Here is a 23,743-nt window from a genome sequence, read left to right as displayed (position 1 = left end):
CCCCATGCCTCGCTCTGTCCCTGTGCTTCAAGGCCTGCCCAAGCTGCATCCTGTCACCACGGCTCCTGTCCTGCACCCCCACGATCCTGCAACCTGCACCCCATGCTCCCAGGCACCAGTGTAGTGCTCTACACACACACACACACACACCTAGCCCTGTGCCACAACTAGCCCTGTGCCTCACTCTGCCACCGTGCTGCTGCTCCCTGCCCTATTCCCTTCCCATAAACACAAAACCTTAGGCTACTGAGGGAAATCAACGTACAAAGTAACCCTATGAAGATAATTAAATGCCTAGAAGGCAGTGTAAAACCACAAAGTGTAAACGGTGCAAACAGTTATAGCCCACCCTAATGACCAAATTAAAACACCTGAGGAGACACAAACATTGGAACAACTAATCAAAAATGTTCATATAACTGTACTAAATAAATTCAACTGGTTAGCTAATGATATAAAAGAGATCAAGAAGACATTAGAAGTGCACACAGAAGAATTTGAGAGAACAAATAGAAAAATAGATATCACAGAGACAAAAGATACTATAGATCAAACAAAAAATACACTAGAGACATACAACAGCAGATTTGAAGAGGCAGAAGAAAGAATACATTAACTGGAGGACAGGATGATTGATTTTGAGCACAGAAAAAAACAAAGAGTAAAAAAGATGGAAAAATTTGAATTGGATCTCATGGAAATGATGGACAACACAAAACACACAAATATAAGAATCATCAGTGTCCTAGAAGAAGAGAAAGGGGCTTGGAAGATTAGTTGAGGAGATAATGGAGGGAAATTTCCCAACCTTTATAAAAGACATAAATATGCAAATCAAAGTACTAGAATTTCTAGCTAGAGAAATCAGGCAGGAAAAATAAATGAAAGGTCCAAATCAGAAAGGAAGGAGTAAAACTTTCATTATTTGCAGATGATATGATACTAAGGAAATCCTAAGAAATCTGCAAATATGCAAAAGCCCAACAAACCCCAAAAAGAGTAAGTCCAAATAGGTCTATTCCAAGACACATATTAATCAGTCTGTCAAATGCTGAAGAGAAACAGAAAATCCTGAAAGCAGCAAGAGAAAAGTGATCTACTATAAACAAGTGAGACCACATAAGACTGAGTTCAGACTACTAAACAGGCACCATGGAGGCAAGAAGGCAGTGGTATGACATATTTAAGATCCTGAAAAAAGAAAGACTTTCAGCCAAGAATTATGTACCCAGCCAAACTGTCCTTCGAAAATTAAGGGAGGGAATAAAATGTTCACAGACAAACAAATGCTGAAAGAATTTGTCCACAAGAGATCAGTCCTACAATAAATACTAAAGGGAGTTCTGTCAGCTGAAAAAAAAGACGGGAGAGGAAGGTTTGGAGGAGGCACAGAATTGAAGAGTAACAGTAATATTAACTCAAAGGATAAAAAAGAGAAAGAGGGACAAGAATATATAGATCTGACAAATAAAATCTAAAGGACAAGATGGTAGATTCAAGAAATGCCTTTACAGTAATAACTTTAAATGTTAACAAACTAAACTCACCAATTAAAAGATACAAATTGGCAGAATGGATTTAAAAATATGATCCATCTGTATGCTACTTATAAGAGACTCATTTTAGACACAAGGATACAAATAGATTGAAAATGAAAGGATAGAAAAAGATGTTCCAATGCAAGCTGCAACTAAAAGAAAGCAGAAGGAGCTATATTAATATTAGACAAATAGACTTTAAATGTGAAGAAATCATAACAGACAAGAAAGTACATTACATATTGATAAGTGGAACAATTCAACAAGAAGAAATAACAATCATAAATGTTTATGTTCCCAGTCAAGGAGCTCCAAAGTACATGAGGCAAACATTGGCAAAACTGAAGGGAGCAATAGATGTTACAACAATAATAGTGGGAGAATTCAATATAACATTCTCCTCTTTAGACAGAACAACTAGACAGAGGAACAACAAGGATATAGAGAACTTAAACAATTTGATAAATAAATTAGAACAGACATATATAAGGTTATTATGCCCCAAAACATCAGGATATACATTCTTCTCTAGTGCTTATGGAACATTCTCTAGGATAGATCAAATTCTGGGGCACAAAACAGGTCTTTATGAATTTAAAAAGACTGAAATTATTCAAAGCACTTTCTCTGGTAACTATGGAGTGAAGCTGGAAATTAATAACCACCAAAGAACCAGAACTTTCACAAATATATGGAGATTAAATATATTAAATACATTAAAACATACTCTTAAACAACCAGTGGGTCAAAGAAGAATTTGCTAGAGAACTCAGCCCACTATCTGGAGGTGAATGAAAATGAGAATAGAACATATCAGAATGTCTGGGATGCGGCAAAGGCAATGTTAAGAGGGAAATTTATTGCCCTAAATGCCTAAATTAAAAAACAGGAAAGAACAAACATCAAGGACTTAATTGCTTACCTGGAGGAATTGGAGAAAGAACAGCAAACTAACCCCAAAGCAAAAAGATGAAGAGAAATAACGAAAATAAAAGCAGAATTAAATAAATTGGGGGAGAAAAGAACAATAGAAAGAATCAATAAAACCAAAAGTTGGTTCTTGAGAAGAAGAGTAAAATCAATGGACCCCTAGCTAGGATGACAAATTAAAAAAGAGAGATATTTTGCAAATAAACAAAATCAGAAATGGGGGGAGGGGGGTCATTATCACAGACCCTAAAAAATTACAAACTCATAAGAAGATCCTATGAACAACTAAGTATATGCCAACAAACTAGACAACTCAAACGAAATGAACAAATTCATAGAAACACACCAACAAGCTACACTGACTTGAGAAGAAATAGCAGATCTCAACAAGCCAATCACAAGTAGAGATTCAATCAGTCATCAAAAATTTTCCTACAAAGAAAAGCCCAGGACCAGATGGCTTCACAGGGGAATTGTATCAAGTATTCCAAAAACAACTAACACAAATTCTGTTCAACTTTTCCAAAAAACTGAGGAAAAAGGAACATTACATAACTCATTGTATGAAGTCAACATCACTCTAATACCAAAACCAGGTAAACAGGCTACAAGAAAGGAAAACTACAGGCCAATCTCCCTAATGAATACAGATGCAAACATTCTCAACAAAATACTAGCAAATCTAACCCAAAGACACATTGAAAGAATTATACACCACAACCAAGTGGAGTTTATACCAGGAATGCAAGGGTGGTTCAAAACAAGAAAAATCAATCAATGTAATATAGCACATTAACAAATTGAAAGGGAAAAATCACATGATCATCGTGATTGACGCTGAAAAAAGCATTTGACAAAATTCAGCATCCTTTTCTGATAAAAACACTTCAAAAGGTATGATGGAGAACCATAAAATATTGCCAAACATGGCTGCCGTGGCTGATGCAAGGCAACACAAAATGGCCTAACCCACGACCGGCTTTCTTCCCGGAACTGGCGGTGGTTCGCGCCAAAGGCGCGAACCTTAAATCTGCCCTCCACCCTAGCAACAACGGTGACCAATCCCAGAAACCTGCCCTCCACCCTAGCAACAACTGTGACCAATCCCGACCCGACACGTGTCCCGGCATGCTCCCAGCCTATATAAACCTGTGCACTTCCTCAATAAAGCGGACGCCTTCCACTCACTCCTGAGGGTTGTCTCCTGAGTCGTGTGCTGTGTGCTGTGTGTCTGTGTGCTGTGTGTCTGTGTGACTGACTCAGTATGGCCGCTTACCCCCAGCCATCAGCTAACCAACAAAGGTAGGAATCAAAGGACATTTCTTCAGTATGATAAACAGCATATATGAAAAACTCATAGACAGCATCATACTCAATGGTGAGAGACTGAAAGCCTACCCCCTAAGATCAGGAATGAGACAAGGATGCCCTCTGTCACCACTACTATTCAACAAAGTACTAGAATTTCTAGCTAGAGAAATCAGGCAGGAAATATAAATGAAAGGTCCAAATCAGAAACAAAGGAGTAAAACTTGCATTATTTGCAGATGATATGATACTAAGAAAATCCTAAGAAATCTACAACAAAGCTTCTTGAACTAATTAACAAATTCAGCAAAGTGACAGGATATAAGATTAATGTGCAATACTATGTCAAACATTAGGGATACTCTAATCAATAGATCAAGCCCTTGATCTTGAGGCTTACTCTTTTTTTTTTAATTTTTTTTTATTTTTATAATGAACAACAAACATACGTTTTTGACATACAAACATTCTTGAGATGGTTACAATCAATGGTTCACAATATCATCACATAGTTGTGTATTCATCATCAGGATCATTTTTTGAACATTTGTCTCTCTCCAGCAAAAGAAAGAAAAAAGAAAAAATTCATACATGCCATACCCCTTACCCCTCGCTTTCATTGACCACTAATATTTCAATCTACTCAATTTATTGTAACCTTTGTTCCCCCTATTATTTATTTTGTATCCATATTTTTTACTCATCTGTCCATATCATAGATAAAAGGACATCAGACATAAGGTTTTCACAATCACACAGTCACACTGAGAAAGCTATATCATTGCACAATCATCTTCAAGAAACAAGGCTACTGGAACACAGCTCTACAGTCTCAGGTACTTCCCTCTAGCCACTCTAACACAGCATAAACTAAAATGGTGATATCTATATAATGTGTAAGAATAACTTCCAGGATAACCTCTCGACTCTATTTGAAATTTCTCAGCCACTGACACTTTATTTTGTCTCATTTCTCTCTTTCCCCTATGGATCAAGAAGGTTTTCTCAATCCCTTGAAGCCAAGTCCCTGCTCATTCTAGGATTTCTGTCCCACGTTGCCAGGGAGGTTTACATCCCTGGGAGTCATGTCCCACGTAGAGGGAAAGAGGGCGGTAAGTTTGCTTGCCATGTCAGCTGAGAGAGAGGCAGGCCACATCTGAGCAACAAAAGAGGTTCTCTGGGGGTAACTCTTAGGCCTAATTTTAAGTAGGCTTAGCCGGTCCTTTGCTGGGATAAGTTTCATAGGGGCAAACCCCAAGATTGAGGGCCCGGCCTATTGATTTGGTTGTACCCACTGCTTGTGAGATTGAGGCTTGCTCTTATGAAGCTTATTTATGTAACAGAGAAGCTTAGCCTACCTATAAGCATGCCTAAGAGTTACTTCTGGACGACCTCTTTTGTTGCTCATTTGTGGCCCTTCTATCTCTAAGCTCAACTTTGCAAGTGAAATCATTGCCATTCCCCCTATGTGGAACATGTCATTCAGGGGTCAAACTCTTCCTGGCGGTATAGGAGATGACTCCCAGAAATGAGCCTGACCCTGGCACCATGGGATTAACAATGCCATCCTGACCAAAAGAGGGAAAAGAAGTGTAACAAATAAGGTATCAGTGGCTGAGAGAGTTCAAATAGAGTTGGGAGATCACTCTTATGCAAGCTTCAGTTAGACATTGTTACCTATCACAGTTTGCCAAACCCCAACCAAAACCGTTCCTGCCAACCCTAAAGAACACCTAGGGCTTTATCTGAGGTTCTACAAAGGTTCCATGCACTATGCTACCTTCCAGAAACCTACAACCTCCAGATGGTTCTTAGGCCAGATAAGTTCTGAAACCCAGAGGGGCCAGCCTCTCCAGAATATCAGCTACTTCCATTCCCCTATATTATCGAAAGCCCTTTCCCATGTGAAAAGGTTAGAATGGGCATAGCCCAAAACCCCAAAAGATTGGTAGAAAGATCAAAGGAAAATGTGGAGTTATAATAGAGAGATAGGATTTAACAAATGAGTATGACTATTCAATCAATATATTGATATTTCTTTAGGAAAAACGTAAAATTGTGGGACTGTAACCCATATCAAACTCTGAAATCTGTTCTATAACTAATTGTTGTGGTGTGCTTTGAAATTTATTGCTTTTATATATATGTGTATATATATATGTGTGTGTGTGTGTGTATATATATATATATATATATATTATTTTTCACAATTAAAAAAAATAGAGGGTGCAAAGGTAGTTCAGTGGTAGAATCCTCGCCTGGCATGAGGGAGATCCAGGTTCAATTCCTGGCCCATGCCTTTCCCAAAACAAACAAACAAACAAGCAAACTAACAAAACAAAAACAAACAAACAAAAATTCAACAAATGGTGCTGTAACAAAGGAATACTCACTTGGAAAAAGAATGAAATGTGACCCCTGCCACACAGCATATTAAAAAAAAAAAAAAGTAAATAAGTAAAGTGCATTTGGCCATGAAAAAAAAACAAGAAAGAAATGAAGTACTGATACATGCTATAGCATGGCTAACCTTAAAAACATGATACTGGGTGGGCCACAGAGGCTCAGTAGGCAGAGTTCTCACCTGCCATGCCGGAGACCCGGTTCAATTCCTGGCGCCTGCCCATGCAAAAAAAAAAAAAAAAAAAGCTATGATACTAAGTCAAAGAAATCCATCACAAAAGACCATATTGTATGTATCCATTTATATGAAATATCCAGAATAGGCAAACTTACGAGACAGAAAGTAGATTATGGGTTCTCTAGGGCTAGGAGGAGAGTAAATGTAGATCATCCAGTAGATGAACTGGAGAGTGATTGCCAATAGGCACAGAGGTCATTTTTTGGGTTAATAAAAATGTTCTAAAATTGATCACAGTAGTAGTTGTGCAACTCTGTGAATAAACTAAAAGCCATAGAATTATACACTTTAAATTGGTAAACTGTATAGTATGTTGAATTATATCTTATTAAAGCTAAAAAAAACAAGAACCAGTTGCCCTTTTTGGAAAACAAGGACATCCTTTGTTTCAAGTCTTTGGTCCACATCAGGTCCTCAGAATCAATAGCAGATGTCACCTGGTAAAACTGGATGGCTTCAAATGATTGGCAAACACATCCTGTGTGTAAGAGGTTTTGAATAATTGTTTTAAAGAAAACCTAAGAAAGGAAAATCACACTGTCAGTACATTCTTACCCTTCTGGCATTGTCATTTAAATGAGGACAAAATGCAATTTCCTTGCTCTGGTCAATGAACCAACCACAATACTATTGATTATACCTATGTCCATGGTGAATGGAGACAGATAATCTACACAGACAAAAATAAGGCTCAAAATGCATTGAAATGGCTCAGGAACAGAGCATATGTCTTGTATTAGGGTGAAAAGACCAAACAATTGAACAAGGCATGCTAAAGTGATGCTTGTTGGGCACACCTCTGCAAAACAATTACAAACATTCACCCACAAATCTGAAGAAATTCTTTCTGTTGCTTTTTGAGCATATTTCCCTGGAGTATTCACTCCGAAGCAGACTTCAAACCATATGTTCAATAAACAATCTAACTCTGCCCAGGGTGGAGAGAAACCCAAGAGCTAATGAACCTCCAGAACAGAGGGAGGCAGAAAAAGGAAAAAATTGGGCAGTCATTTATCTCCGTTAAAGAGATTAAGCACCACTCCTGAGTTGATAGGAAAAGGGAGGACAGGGGAAAATGGAGACATGATAGCAGAGTAATAATGGCTTGGGATACAAAATTAGCTCTTTGTGTCAATTTCTTTTCTTTTTTCTTTTTTAAACAAGCAAAGAATTTAAATAGTTATAGAAAGAAAGAACAGATGGTAATAAAGATATGATCAATATCATATCTCATTCATAATTAAAGAAATGCAAAAGAAGACTAAATACTGCTTTTAGTCTTTCTTAGTGCCAAATATTTAAAAGTTGGATAAAGCCAGTATAGGTGAGGGTATGGAGAGAAGGAAATTCTCATCCACTCTTGGTAGGAATATAAACTTGGCAGTATTTCTCAATTTTAAATGTTTATACCCTTTGTTTCAGCAATTCAACTTCTGAAAATTTACCCTATGGATAAGCTCACACAAATTTGCAAAGATAATAGTACAAAGATGTTTACAGCTACATAGTAACAAAAAAAAACAGAAGCAACCTAAATGTCCATCAATATGAGATCAATTGAATTATGGTAAATCTCATTCTGAAATATTTACAATTGAAATAATATGATATCGGAGATTTACTTCAAAATAGTCAGGGATTGGGTTGGGGGAGTAGGTGAGACTACAGATGAAGCAAGATTGACCATGAATTTGATAACTGATAAAGCTGGTATTGGGTAAATGTGGACTCATTATACTCTTCACCTTATTTTTGTATATATTTTAACTTTTCCATAGAAAAGAAAGATAATAAAAATACAAATACAAATAAATGAAACAGTCTTGGGAAGGGAGTGGGATGAAGATGCTGACCTAAGTAACTCTAGAAGTGATTAGAATTTGTAAGACTAAAGGCAAAAGAAACTGTACTTCAGCACTGAACTCTAGTTAATAAAGCTGTTTTCCACAGCTGTAATGGTTAACAATTCTGAAATCACTATACTGTATACTGGAATTGAACAATTATGTAACTGAATGGCAGATGGTAGGAGATTTCTCTGTTAGAACAGGAAATTACAGATAAGAAAGGAAGAAAGGCTAGAATTATTGATTAGGGTCAGAGACAGCAGTATGAACTCATGTTTAACTTAATATAGTTACAGATAGTTAATACAGAAATAATATTTATAGTTATTGTTCTGGTTTGCTAGCTGCTGGAATGCAATATACCAGAAACGGAATGGCTTTTAAAAGGGGAAATTTAATGAGTTGCTAGTTTACAGATCTAAGGCCGAGAAAATGTCCCAATTAAAACAAGTCTATAGAAAAGTCCAATCAAAGGCATCCGGGGAAAGATACCTTGGTTCAAGAAGGCCGATGAAGTTCAGGGTTTCTCTCTCATCTGGAAAGGCACATGGTGAACGCAGTCAGGGCTCCTCTCTCGGCTGGACAGGCACATGGCGAATATGGTATCATCTGCTAGCTTTGTCTCCTGGCTTCCTGTTTCATGAAGCTCCCCGGGAGGCGTTTTCCTTCTTCATCTCCAAAGGTCGCTGGCTGGTGGACTCTCTGCTTCATGGTGCTGCAGCATTCTCTGCTCTCTCTGAGTCTCTCATTCTCCAAAATGTTTCCTCTTTTATATGACTTCAGAAACTAATCAAAACCCACTCAAATGGGTGGAGACATGTTATCCTGTAATCCAGTTTAACAACCATTCTTAACTAAATCACATCAACCAGGGAGATGATCTCATTACAGTTTCAAATATACAGTATTGAATAGAGATTATTCTACCTTTAACAAATGAGATTTATATTAAAACATGGCTTTTCTTAGGGGGCATATACCCTTTCAAACCAGCACAGTTATGTATATACACTAGTTGGTATACACAAATATATTCCCTTGCTCTGTCAGCTGAGAGGGCCTAGAAGCAACAACACCCCAGCAGCAACAAGCAGATCTGATGCCCTAATCCATAGTTTCATTATCTAATAGAAGGAACTAGGGCTCCTTGGAGAAATGGCTGATTCTAGGCTTGGGACAGGAAATACACAAGATGAGCCTGGAGCATTTTGTAGTGCCAGAAAGTAAGGAAGTGCTGAAGGTAGTGGGCCCTACACTGATAGAAGGTAGGTCAAAGGGAGGTAGCAGTCAAATGAAAGTGCTCCCAATGGCCAAACTTGGAAAAATGTGAACAATAAAATAAAGTAATACTGGATTATAATCCAAAGGATATATAAGAAAAATCTGAGTTCATACTGGTAAAAATAAATGACTGAATGTATAAATAAATGAGGAAAAATAAAAAGTTTCCTTTGCAGAAGAATTCCAAACAAATCCCCAGTCCTGAAGTGAGGGTTATACATCATAACTTCTTTCCAAACAGTATAGTACAGAAAAAAAGAAAAAAGAGTAAATTTACAGAAGCCTAACAACTACTTCCCCAGCCAGATAATCAAGGTCAATCACAATAATCAGTGATAAATCACATTGATAATATGTATCCTTAACATGATGTGATAAGAATGGCATTTTACCTATATGATCTTCCTCCTAAAAACACATAATCTCAGTCTAATCATAAGAAAATCATCAAATTCCATTAAAGGGGCATCCTATAAAATGCAATATTCCTCAAAACTGCCAGGGTCATCAAAAACGAGGAAATTCTGAGAAACTGTTATAGCCAAGAGAAACCTAAGATGACATGACAAGTAAATGTAATATGGTATCCTGTATGGAATCCTGGAACAGACATAAGACATTAAGTAAAAGCTAAGGAAATCTAAATAAACTGTGGGTTTTAGTTAATAATATTTTATCAATATTGGTTCATCAATGGCAACAAATGTAACATATAAGATAGGGGAAACTGGGTAAAGGGGTATATATGGGGATATTCTGCACTGTCTGCCCAATTTTTCTGTAAATACAAAACTGATCTAAAAAAATTAACTATTTTTCTAGAAATTAATAAAGTTTAGGAAAAATGGGATTCTAATAAAAATCAGAAACACGATTTTTTTGAACCACATGCAAATAAAAAAATTACATAAAAAGGAAAAATAAATTACATGCATATAACTTCTAGTATATACAATGTTATAAAAAAGGCATATAGCAGTAAAATAGTCTTTCATAGGAACTCGCCCAGCTCATGATAAAGACATTCAGAATATTTTTTATAAGTCATATTACAAAGAGAATGATTAAGGGAATATTATTAATTTATATTAAATACTCACTATTTCCTATGCACAGACAGGACAACCAGAAGATCATCAGAATGTATTCATCTTTAGGATCAGAAGAAGGAATCCTCTGAGGTTCAAAGGGGTTAAGTATAATAATGCTTACATGATTGCATGTTAATGTAATTGTTCTACTTTGCAAGTTGCCAGAAGGCAATATATCAGAACCGGAAGGCTTTTAAAAAGGGGAATTTATTCAGTTGCAAGTTTACAGTTCTAACGTTGTGTAAATGTCCAAATTAAAACAAGGCTATAGAAATGTCCAACCTAAGGTATTGAGGGAAAGATACCTTGGTTCAAGAAAACCGATGACGTTCAGGGTTTCTCTCTAAACTGGAAAGGCACATGGCGAACATGGCGGTGTCTGCTTAGCTTTCTTTCCAGGCTTCTTGTTTCATGAAGCTTCCCCAGGGGCATTTTCCTTCTTCATCTACAAAGGTCTCTGGCTGCGTGGACTCTAAAGCTTTTTTCAAAATGGTTCCCTCTTAAAGGGCTCCAGTAAGCAGCCCTACCTTGAAGGGTGGAGGCACACCTCCATGGAGACAATCCAATCAAAAGTCACCACCCACAACTGAGTGGGTCACATCTCCATGGATAAACAAAAAGCTCCCACCCAGCAATACTGACTGAATAAGGATTAAAGAACATGGTTTTTCTGGGTACACCACAGATTCAAAACAGCACAGTAATCCCTACAAATTTTGTGTAAGTAGCTTTCTTTTTTTTAACTTACACAACAAGAAATTATTTTCCCACAGTTTTGAAGATTAAAAGTCTAAAATCAACAAACCAGTCGCAAGTAAAGAGATTGAATTAGTCATTCAAAAGCTCCCTAAAAAGAAAAGTCCAGGACCAGACGGCTTCACATGTGAATTCTATCAAACATTCCAGAAAGAATCAGTACCAACTCTCCTCAAACTCTTCAAAATAATCGAAGTGGAGGAAAACTACCTAATTAATTCTATGAAGCCAACATCACCCTCATACCAAAACCAGGCGAAGATATTACAAAAAAAGAAAACTACAGGCCAATCTCTCTAATGAATATAGATGCAAAAATCCTCAATAAAATTCTAGCAAATCGTATCCAACAACACATTAAAAGAATTGTACATCATGACCAAGTAGGATTCATCCCAGGTATGCAAGGATGGTTCAACATAAGAAAATCAATTAATGTAATACACCACATCAACAAATCAAAGCAGAAAAATCACATGATCATCTCAATTGATGCAGAGAAGGCATTTGACAAGATTCAACATCCTTTCCTGTTGAAAACACTTCAAAAGATAGGAATACAAGGTGTTCTAGTTTGCTAGCTGCCGGAAAGCAACACACCAGAGACGGATTGGCTTTTAATAAAAGGGGATTTATTTTGTTGGTTCTTCAGAGGAAAGGCAGCTAACTTTCCATTGAGGCACTTTTCTTACATGGAAGGCACAGGATGGTCTCTGCTGGTCTTCTCTCCAGGCCCCTGGGTTTCAACAACTTTCCCCGGGGTGACTTCTCCAAAGACCTGGGCTGAGTTGCAAGTGCTGAGATGAGGAATGCTGAGCTGCTAGGCTGTGCTACATTGCGTTCTCTCATTTAAGCACCAGCCAATTAAGTCAAACGTCACTCATTGCAGCAGACACGCCTCCTAGCTGACTGCAGATGTAATTGGCAACAGATGAGGTTCACATACCGTTGGCTTATGTCTGCAGCAACAAGACTGGGTATGCTCACCTGGCCAAGTTGACAACTGAATCTAACTAACACACAAGGGAACTTCCTTAAAATAATAGAGGGAATATATGAAAAACCCACAGCTAATATCATCCTCAATGGGGAAAAATTGAAAAATTTCCCCCTAAGATCAGGAACAAGACAAGGATGCCCACTATCACCACTATTATTCAACATTGTGTTGGAGGTTCTAGCCAGAGCAATTAGACAAGAAAAAGAAATACAAGGCATCAAAATTGGAAAGGAAGAAGTAAAACTATCACTGTTTGCAGACGATATGATACTATACGTTGAAAACCCGGAAAAATCCACAACAAAACTACTAGAGCTAATAAATGAGTACAGCAAAGTAGCAGGCTACAAGATCAACATTCAAAAATCTGTAGCTTTTCTATACACTAGTAATGAACAAGCTGAGGGGGAAATCAAGAAACGAATCCCATTTACAATCGCAACTAAAAGAATAAAATACCTAGGAATAAATTTAACCAAAGAGACAAAAAACCTATATAAAGAAAACTACAAAAAACTGCTAAAAGAAATCACAGAAGACCTAAATAGATGGAAGGGCATACCATGTTCATGGATTGGAAGACTAAATATAATTAAGATGTCAATCCTACCTAAACTGATCTACAGATTCAATGCAATACCAATCAAAATCCCAACAACTTATTTTTCAGAAATAGAAAAACCAATACGCAAATTTATCTGGAAGGGCAGGTTGCCCCAAATTGCTAAAAACATCTTGAGGAAAAAAAACGAAGCTGGAGGTCTCGCGATGCTGGACTTTAAGGCATATTATGAAGCCACAGTGGTCAAAACAGCATGGTATTGGCATAAAGATAGATATATTGACCAATGGAATCAAATAGAGTGTTCAGATATAGACCCTCTCATCTATGGACATTTGAGCTTTGATAAGGCAGTCAAGCCAACTCACCTGGGACAGAACAGTCTCTTCAATAAATGGTGCCTAGAGAACTGGATATCCATATGTAAAAGAATGAAAGAAGACCCGCATCTCACACCTTATACAAAGTTAACTCAAAATGGATCAAAGATCTAAACATTAGGTCTAAGACCATAAAACAGTTAGAGGAAAATGTAGGGAGATATCTTATGAATCTTACAACTGGAGGTGGTTTTATGGACCTTAAACCTAAAGCAAGAACACTGAAGAAGGAAATAAATAAATGGGAACTCCTCAAAATTAAACACTTTTGTGCATCAAAGAACTTCATCAAGAAAGTAGAAAGACAGCCTACACAATGGGAGATAATATTTGGAAATGACATATCAGATAAAGGTCTAGTATCCAGAATTAGTAAAGAGATTGTTCAACTCAACAACAAAAAGACAGCCAACCCAATTACAAAATGGGAAAAAGACTTGAACAGACACCTCTCAGAAGAGGAAATACGGATGGCCAAGAGGCACATGAAGAAATGCTCAATGTCCCTGGCCATTAGAGAAATGCAAATCAAAACCACAATGAGATATCATCTCACGCCCACCAGAATGGCCATTATCAACAAAACAGAAAATGACAAGTGCTGGAGAGGATGCGGAGAAAGAGGCACACTTATCCACTGTTGGTGGGAATGTCAGATGGTGCAACCACTGTGGAAGGCAGTTTGGCGGTTCCTCAAAAAGCTGAATATAGAATTGCCATACGACCCAGCAATATCATTGCTAGGTATCTACTCAAAGGACTTAAGGGCAAAGACACAAACGGACATTTGCACACCAATGGTTATAGCAGCGTTATTTACAATTGCAAAGAGATGGAAACAGCCAAAATGTCCATCAACAGAAGAATGGCTAAATAAACTGTGGTATATACATACGATGGAATATTATGCAGCTTTAAGACAGGATAAACTTATGAGGCATGTAATAACATGGATAGACCTAGAGAACATTATGCTGAGTGAGTCTAGCCAAAAACTAAAAGACAAATACTGTATGGTCCCAATGATGTGAATCAACATTCGAGAATAAACTTGGAATATGTCATTGGTAACAGAGTTCAGCAGGAGTTAGAAACAGGGTAAGATAATGGGTAATTGGAGCTGATGGGATACAGACTGTGCAACAGGACTAGATACAAAAACTCAAAAATGGACAGCACAATAATACCTAATTGTAAAGTAATCATGTTAAAACACTGAATGAAGCTGCATCCGAGCTATAGGTTTTTTGTTTTGTTTTGTTTTGTTCTTACTATTATTACTTTTATTTTTTTTCTCTATATTAACATTCTATATCTTTTACGGTTGTGTTGCTAGTTCTTCTAAACCGATGCAAATGTACTAAGAAACGATGATCATGCATGTATGTGATGATGTTAAGAATTACTGATTGCATATGTAGAATGGTATGATTTCTAACTGTTGGGTTAATTTCTTTTTTTCCGTTAATTAATAATAATAAAAAAAAAACAGGATCCTTCTACATGCTGTCTACAGGAAACACATCTTAGACCCAAAGATAAACATAGACTGAAAGTGAAAGGTTGGGAAAAGATATTTCATGCAAATAACAACCAGAAAAGAGCAGGAGTAGCTATACTAATATCCAACAATTTAGACTTCAAATGTAAAACAGTTAAAAGAGACAAAGAAGGACACTATCTACTAATAAAAGGAACAATTAAACAAGAAGACATAGCAATCATAAATATTTACGCACAGAACCAGAATGCCCCAAAATATGTGAGGAATACACTGCAAACACTGAAAAGGGAAATAGACACAGATACCATAATAGTTGGAGACTTCAATTCCCCACTCTCATCAATGGACAGAACATCTAGACAGAGGATCAATAAAGAAATAGAGAATCTGAATATCACTATAAATGAGCTAGACTTAACAGACATCTATAGGACATTACATCCCACAACAGCAGGATACACCTTTTTCTCAAGTGCTCATGGATCATTCTCAAAGATAAACCATATGCTGGGTCACAAAGCAAGTCTTAACAAATTTAAAAAGATTGAAATCATACACAACACTTTCTCGGATCATAAAGGAATGAAGTTGGAAATCAATAATAGGCGGAGTGCCAGAAAATTCACAAATACTTGGAGGCTCAACAACACACTCTTAAACAACGAGTGGGTCAAAGAAGAAATTGCAAGAGAAATTAGTAAATACCTCGAGGCGAATGAAAACGAAAACACAACATATCAAAACTTATGGGACGCAGCAAAGGCAGTGCTAGGAGGGAATTTTATTGCCCTAAATGCCTATATCAGAAAAGAAGAAAAGGCAAAAATGCAGGAATTAACTGTCCACTTGGAAGAACTGGAGAAAGAACTGCAAACTAATCCCAAAGCAAGCAAAAGGAAAGAAATAACAAGGATTAGAGCAGAAATAAATGAAATTGAAAACATGAAAACAATAGAGAAAATCAATAAGACCAGAAGTTGGTTCTATGAGAAAATCAATAAGATTGATGGGCCCTTAGCAAGATTGACAAAAAGAAGAAGAGAGAGGATGCAAATAAGTAAGATCAGAAATGGAAGAGGAGACATAACTACTGACCTCACAGAAATAAAGGAGGTAATAACAGGATACTATGAACAACTTTACGCTAATAAATACAACAATTTAGATGAAATGGACGGGTTCCTGGAAAGACATGAACAACCAACTTTGACTCAAGAAGAAATAGATGACCTCAACAAACCAATCACAAGTAAAGAAATTGAATCAGTTATTCAAAAGCTTCCTAAAAAGAAAAGTCCAGGACCAGACGGCTTCACATGTGAATTCTATCAAACATTCCAGAAAGAATCAGTACCAACTCTCCTCAAACTCTTCAAAAAATCAAAGTGGACGGAAAACTACCTAATTCATTCTATGAAGCCAACATCACCCTCATACCAAAACCAGGCAAAGATATTACAGAAAAAGAAAACTACAGACCAATTTCTCTAATGAACATAGATGCAAAAATCCTCAATAAAATTCTAGCAAATCGTATCCAACAACACATTAAAAGAATTATACATCATGACCAAGTAGGATTCATCCCAGGTATGCAAGGATGGTTCAACATAAGAAAATCAATTAATGTAATACACCATATCAACAAATCAAAGCAGAAAAATCACATGATCATCTCAATTGATGCAGAGAAGGCATTTGACAAGATTCAACACCCTTTCCTGTTGAAAACACTTCAAAAGATAGGAATACAAGGGAACTTCCTTAAAATGATAGAGGGAATATATGAAAAACCCACAGCTAATATCATCCTCAATGGGGAAAAATTGAAAACTTTCCCCCTAAGATCAGGAACAAGACAAGGATGTCCATTATCACCACTATTATTCAACATTGTGTTGGAGGTTCTAGACAGAGCAATTAGACAAGAAAAAGAAATACAAGGCATCAAAATTGGAAAGGAAGAAGTAAAACTATCACGGTTTGCAGACGATATGATACTATACGTTGAAAACCCGGAAAAATGCACAACAAAACTACTAGAGCTAATAAATGAGTACAGCAATGTAGCAGGTTACAAGATCAACATTCAAAAATCTGTATCATTTCTATACACTAGTAATGAACAAGCTGAGGGGGAAATCAAGAAACGAATCCCATTTACAATTCCAACTAAAAGAATAAAATACCTAGGAATAAATTTAACTAAAGAGACAAAAAACCTATATAAAGAAAACTACAAAAAACTGCTAAAAGAAATCACAGAAGACCTAAATAGATGGAAGGGCATACTGTGTTCATGGATTGGAAGACTAAATATAATTAAGATGTCAATCCTACCTAAACTGATCTACAAATTCAATGGAATACCAATCAAAATCCCAACAACTTATTTTTCAGAAATAGAAAAATCAATAAGCAAATTTATCTGGAAGGGCAGGGTGCCCCGAATTGCTAAAAACATCTTGAGGAAAAAAAAAGAAACTGGAGGTTTCGCGCTGCCTGACTTTAAGGCATATTATGAAGCCACAGTGGTCAAAACAGCATGGTATTGGCATAAAGATAGATATATCAACCAATGGAATCGAATAGAGTGCTCAGATATAGACCCTCTCATCTATGGACATTTGAGCTTTGATAAGGCAGTCAAGCCAACTCACCTGGGACAGAACAGTCTCTTCAATAAATGGTGCCTAGAGAACTGGATATCCATATGCAAAAGAATGAAAGAAGACTCGTATCTCACACCCTATACAAAAGTTAACTCAAAATGGATCAAAGATCTAAACATTAGGTCTAAGACCATAAAACAGTTAGAGGAAAATGTAGGGAGATATCTTATGAAACTTACAATTGGAGGCGGTTTTATGGACCTTAAACCTAAAGCAAGAGCACTGAAGAAGGAAATAAATAAATGGGAGCTCCTCAAAATTAAACACTTTTGTGCATCAAAGAACTTCATCAAGAAAGTAGAAAGACAGCCTACACCATGGGAGACAATATTTGGAAATGACATATCAGATAAAGGTCTAGTATCCAGAATTTATAAAGAGATTGTCCAACTCAACAACAAAAAGACAGCCAACCCAATTACAAAATGGGAAAAAGACTTGAACAGACACCTATCAGAAGAGGAAATACAAATGGCCAAAAGGCACATGAAGAGATGCTCAATGTCCCTGGCCATTAGAGAAATGCAAATCAAAACCACAATGAGATATCATCTCACGCCCACCAGAATGGCCATTATCAACAAAACAGAAAATGACAAGTGCTGGAGAGGATGCGGAGAAAGAGGCACACTTATCCACTGTTGGTGGGAATGTCAAATGGTGCAACCACTGTGGAAGGCAGTTTGGCGGTTCCTCAAAAAGCTGAATATAGAATTGCCATACGACCCAGCAATATCATTGCTAGGTATCTACTCAAAGGACTTAAGGGCAAAGACACAAATGGACATTTGCACACCAATGTTTATAGCAACGTTATTCACAATTGCAAAGAGATGGAAACAGCCAAAATGTCCATCAACAGAGGAGTGGCTAAATAAACTGTGGTATATACATACGATGGAATATTATGCACCTTTAAGACAGAATAAACTTATGAAGCATGTAATAGCATGGATGGACCTAGAGAACATTATGCTGAGTGAGTCCAGCCAAAAACTAAAGGACAAATACTGTATGGTCCCACTGATGTGAACCGACATTTGAGAATAAACTTGGAATATGTCATTGGTAACAGAGTCCAGCAGGAGTTAGAAACAGGGTAAGATAATGGGTGATTGGAGCCTAAGGGATACAGACTGTGCAACAGGACTAGATACAAAAACTCAAAAATGGACAGCCCAATAATACCTAATTGTAAAGTAATATTAAAACACTAAATGAAGCTGCATCTGAAAAAATATATATATATATAAAATCTAATCATGCCATTACTCCACATAAAACACTTCAATGTCTACCTTTTACACTCCGAGTAAAATCTAAAGTTCTTAATCTTAAATTACTCATAATCTGGCCCCTACCTATCTCCACAATTTCATCTTTACTACCCATTCATTTTTCATAGATTTTCCAAGATGCCAAGCTAGTTTCCAGTTCAGGGCTTGTTCACTTGCTACCCCCTCTCCAATGAATGCTCCATTCCCAGAACTTTGCTTAGTTTCTTTACTTTCCTTCATTCTGGTCTCTGCCCAAATGTCACCCTCCTCAAAGAGACTTCCCTGAACACCTGATCCAAAATTAATACTTGCCTCCCTGTCTAGCTCCTTAGCCTGCTTTATTTTTCTTCACTGTAGTTATCACAACCACACATTACTTATTACCTGTCTTCCTCATTAGAATGGAATCTCCCTAAACAGGAATTCTGTCTATCTTCTTTGATGCTGTATCCACATAGTATAGTACAGTGCTAGGCACATAGTGGGGACTCCATAAATACTTACTGAGTGAATGAATGATTAGGGTATTAGTGAAAAGGCAGATAACACAGTATTTTCAAGTTGTTTTAGTTTTACAAAATTAAACAAAACAGAAAACAAACTAAAGCCACCATACACATACATATAATTTAAAAGGCCAGATAGACTATATAATATGGTGTTAATACAGTTATCTTTGTGTAGGCGGATTATAGGATATTTAATATTTTTCCTTATTTGTATTTTCTAGTCTGTTGAAAATATTTTATTAGAAGAAGGAAATTGAGTTGTATTAATTTTTAAAATAAGAACTACACTATAAGCATTCTGGAGTAGCAGAAGAAATATAAAATAAAAACATTTGGACAGTGATTTTTCAATGAGTTTTCAATAAATTATTTGCCCAATAATATGGACAAATCCACAGCTCTCCTCTTAATTTCTTAATCTGGATCTTCTAAACAAAACACTTATGTGCAAACACATATGTATTTTCATGCACTCTCCTTGATCAATTACTAACAGACTAGTTAAACATTAACAGCTTGAAATGTATCCATTTAAAATTTAATTTAATTTTAATTTGTATCCAGGAAAGTACCTGAAACTGTACAGCTGTGTTCCAGTAGCCATGTTTCTTGAAGATGATTGTGTTATGATATAGCTTTCACAATGTGGGTGTGATTGTGAAAACCTTGTGTCTGATGTTCCTTTTAGCTACAGTATGGACAGATGAGCAAAGCGTATGGATTAAAAATAAATAAATAATAGGAGGAACAAATGTTAAAATGAATTTAGTAGATTGAAATGCTAGTGATCAATGAAAGGGAGTGATAAGGGATATAGGAAAAAAATAGGGGAAACAAAGGCTAAAATATATTGGGTAGATGGAAATAATAGCAATCAATGAGAGGAGGGATAAAGGATATGGTATATATGAGTTTTTTCTTTTTTCTTTTTATATGTTTTTCTGAATTGATGCAAATGTTCTAAAAAATGATCATGGTGATGAATATACAGCTATGTGATGATATTGTGAGTTATTGATTATATACTAAGAATGGGATGATCCTATGGGGGACTGTTCATGTTTGTATGTTGTTATGTTTAAAAAAATAAATTAAAAAAAAAAGAACATAGGTGCTTGTACATTGCTGTATCAATAAAAATTAAAAAAAAAATTAACAGCTTGAAACTCATCCATTTAAAATTTAATTTAATTTTAATTTGGACCCAGGAAGTCATCCAATGTATATAATTTTCGAAGCTTTATTCATCATCTGTCATATTAACTACCCTACAGCTTTGCAATATTTACATATCTGATTAACAGGCTTTTTTCAGTTTACACTACCCAAACCCAAAGATAATTCACCAGAGACATTCCTTCCCGTGAAATCAAGATACTGAGTAGTAGAGTTATTCAATGTTATACACAGTCACTTAACCAACCAATCAAACCATATTTCACTACATATCAGCCACAAATATATCATGAAAGTGTGAAACTTATGCTATTATGGTTCATAACATCTATAACAATCCCCTGATCAACAAAGTTCATAATTCTAAATAGAAATAGCAGTAATAGAATTTAAAAATAGAAATAGAACTTATGATAAATCAATAATTTTTCTTAATACTGCATATCATCTGTCAGAGCATTTATAATTTAATTTTCTGGTGACTTAACATCAATTTTATAGGCCTGTAGTTCCCAACTACTTTCTTTTCCTTTTTTTGAAATTTGGGACATTTATTTCTCTCTGTCTTTCTGGTTTCTCAAAGATTAACAACAGTGGCTCTGAAATGTAATTCAATTGAGCCTGAGACTTGAATTTATTTTAAAATGTTTATTCTTATCATACTGGGCTATAGTTTCTACCTTACAATTTGCTATATACTTTCTAGTTTGAAAACTATTTTCTTTGCTACTAATAATATGTTCTCTTATTTTTTCAAAGAACTTTACAGGTTCTCAACAGTCCTATAAAAAAGGTTTTAGATAGAAATATTTAAAATTATTCTATTTTCTGGATGAAGAAACTGAAACAGAAATAAAAATTATTTGTCCAAAGTCAAGTTGCTACGATGAATCAAAATTTCCTATTACAGCCTAGGGCTTGACCTACAGCGAACAAAATCTCTTATTGCAGCCTGAGGCTCTTTTCATAGAACCATGTGGATCTGTCAATACAAAACTACTCAAGATTGTACATACAATTTCTCTGCTAAAAATATATTTTTCATGTAGTGGTTGCCAGGGGTTAAGGAGAAGGTAAAGGGAAATAGGTGTGACTATAAAAGGACAACTTGAAGGATAGTGGTGGTGAAGGAAATGTTCAGTATCTCAACTATATCAATGCCAATATCCTGGTTGCAATACTGCACACTACAGCTTTGCAAGATGTCACCACTGGGGGAAACTGGGTAAAGGGTAGACCAGATCTCTCTCTATTATATCATACAACTCCATGGGAATCTATAGTTATCCCTGAAAAAATTTTAATTTAAAAAGGCAAATAATTAATATTTATTCTCTAAATCAATTCCACTTTTTAAGAATCTAACTTAAAGTGAATAGTTTGTTTAGGCAAATTAAAGCAAGACAAAATAGGACCATGCTTAGGAGTTCTGGAAATGAACACGATGGCCTTCAGAGGTAGGACAATTCCATCAACCAAAGCTACAAAAAAAGCCATAAAGATCTTGAAAAAAAAAGGAGGCCCAGGATTCTTATTTTCCAAAGCAATGAAATCAGTCAACACAGTTCAGGAAACAAATTTAGTAAGTCACTTCCAAAACAATTACCAGAATAAAACTAGAATCGCCAAAGCTTTAAGCACATACTTTCCCTCAACCCATGATAAACTTTACTACAATCCTCAGCTTATAAAAAGACTGAGTATGTATGTGTGGGTTCAACATGATATTCCCAGCTACAACATTCAAAAAGATTTTCAGCAATGTTTCTATTTTTTTTGCTACTCACAAAGTGCTTGAAGCGCCAACCATTTCCTGCTTCTCCCAGCTGCAGGACTTGCAATTAGGAAAACATTCACTCAGCGTCTCAGGCAGGTCTTGTTGGAAGGATGAGCTCATCCGTTCAGACACGCACCTGATCCTCAGGAAGCTGCTCCTCCTCCAACAAGCAGGTCTTTAAAGTGACACCCACACCTGTGCAACCACTTAGCCCGAGCCCGAATGAGTCCTTCCCTATATACGTCTTGTGCCATGGAATCATTTCCTGCTCTGGCCACTACTGGCAGGCACCGAGCTCAGACAGCAGTGGTGGTGGAGCAGCGCCAGCTGCTGCTGCTGCTATTATGGCCTTGAAAGAAAGATTTCATTTTCAGCAATAATTAATGGAGGTCAGGTCCTTCACCACTACCCTGTAAATATTGCACTGTTTGTTTCAATACTCCTTGCCAAGAGTCAGACCCTTCCAGGATCACCCTTTGTTTCAAAATTTACAACTCTTTTTCCTGAACCAGGAATGTAATGTCTCTACATCTTTCTTATTCTGCTTGTCCTGTTTCCAAGTCTCAATTAACTAAGGCAGCTAATTACACTGTATGCAGTTAGAGATAAATGCTCCAAACTCAAGTTTGCTCCTCAGTTTCACTGTCTCTAAGAAAACTTTTAGCCTGCCATAGGTGTCTATTTATTAGTAAAACACACAACAATCCTAACCCAAAAGATTATGTAGCTTTAATTCCACTTAAAAATGATATAATATTTGTACTATATATGTTCAACTAGAAGCACATGGGTACCAGATAGACATTCAACAAATATTTTGGGGCACCTATTGTGTACAAGTATCTCTGACAGGGCACTGAACTGAACTAGACTGTGAACCAAAAAGAAAATGTAACAAAGAGCCATTTCTATCTTAACCTTCCATAGGAACTCTGCCATGATGAGATTCCAATACACTAACAGGCTGACAGAAAATATAAGCCAGGAAACATCTAATTCATTAATGGTTACCTCTGAGGGATGGGGAGGGATTTATAATCAAGAAGGTGAAACCCAGGGGCCTTCAACTGAAGTAGAAATCTTTTAACTTGCTGGATGGTGGATAAGAGGTTACTTGATGATTTAATCTCCTCAAATGCCTTAAATAATACATAATAAAATGTAAAAACCAGAAACAGAACTAACAAAAATTGGTCTCAGCCTAATCAATTTAAGGTTTTGAGAAACACTAAATCCAAGTGTACATAGTCTGCTGCTTTTCTCCTCTTTCAAAAATCAACTCAAGGGTGGGCCACAGTGGCTCAGTGGCAGAGTTCTCGCCTGCCATGCTGGAGACCCGGGTTCATTTCCCAGTGCCTGCCCACCCATGTAAAGCAAAAAAAGCAAAAAAAAAAAAAAAAAAAAAAAAAATCAACTCAAGCTTTATTGGTGATATTTGTTGAAGAAAACTGATGTGCCATAGACAGCACACAAATTCATTACTTTTATTTGATT

The 23,743-nt window shown here is 36.4% G+C and overlaps 1 protein-coding gene across 14 annotated transcripts in view; it reads right to left on the bottom strand.

Annotated features, from left to right (window-relative positions):
- The window catches only part of USP54 (ubiquitin specific peptidase 54), a 194,630-nt gene that overhangs the window by 135,728 nt on the left and 35,159 nt on the right, over positions 1–23,743 (bottom strand). For 2 of the 14 annotated variants that reach the window (XM_077124919.1, XM_077124920.1), the window contains exon 1: positions 22,260–22,934. The exons of 4 other annotated variants lie outside the window; for them this stretch is intronic. The gene's annotated coding sequence lies outside the window, so the exon portion shown is untranslated. Of the gene's footprint in view, positions 1–6,360; positions 6,396–22,259; positions 22,936–23,743 lie in introns of those variants that run through there. 8 more of the 14 variants (XM_077124916.1, XM_077124918.1, XM_077124912.1 and 5 more) reach the window with 6 other exon arrangements.

Source organism: Tamandua tetradactyla, chromosome 13, assembly GCF_023851605.1.
Source record: "Tamandua tetradactyla isolate mTamTet1 chromosome 13, mTamTet1.pri, whole genome shotgun sequence".
Lineage (NCBI taxonomy): Eukaryota > Metazoa > Chordata > Mammalia > Pilosa > Myrmecophagidae > Tamandua > Tamandua tetradactyla.
The sequence above is the reverse complement of the archived record's forward strand: the minus strand, read 5'-3'. Positions and strand labels throughout refer to the sequence as shown.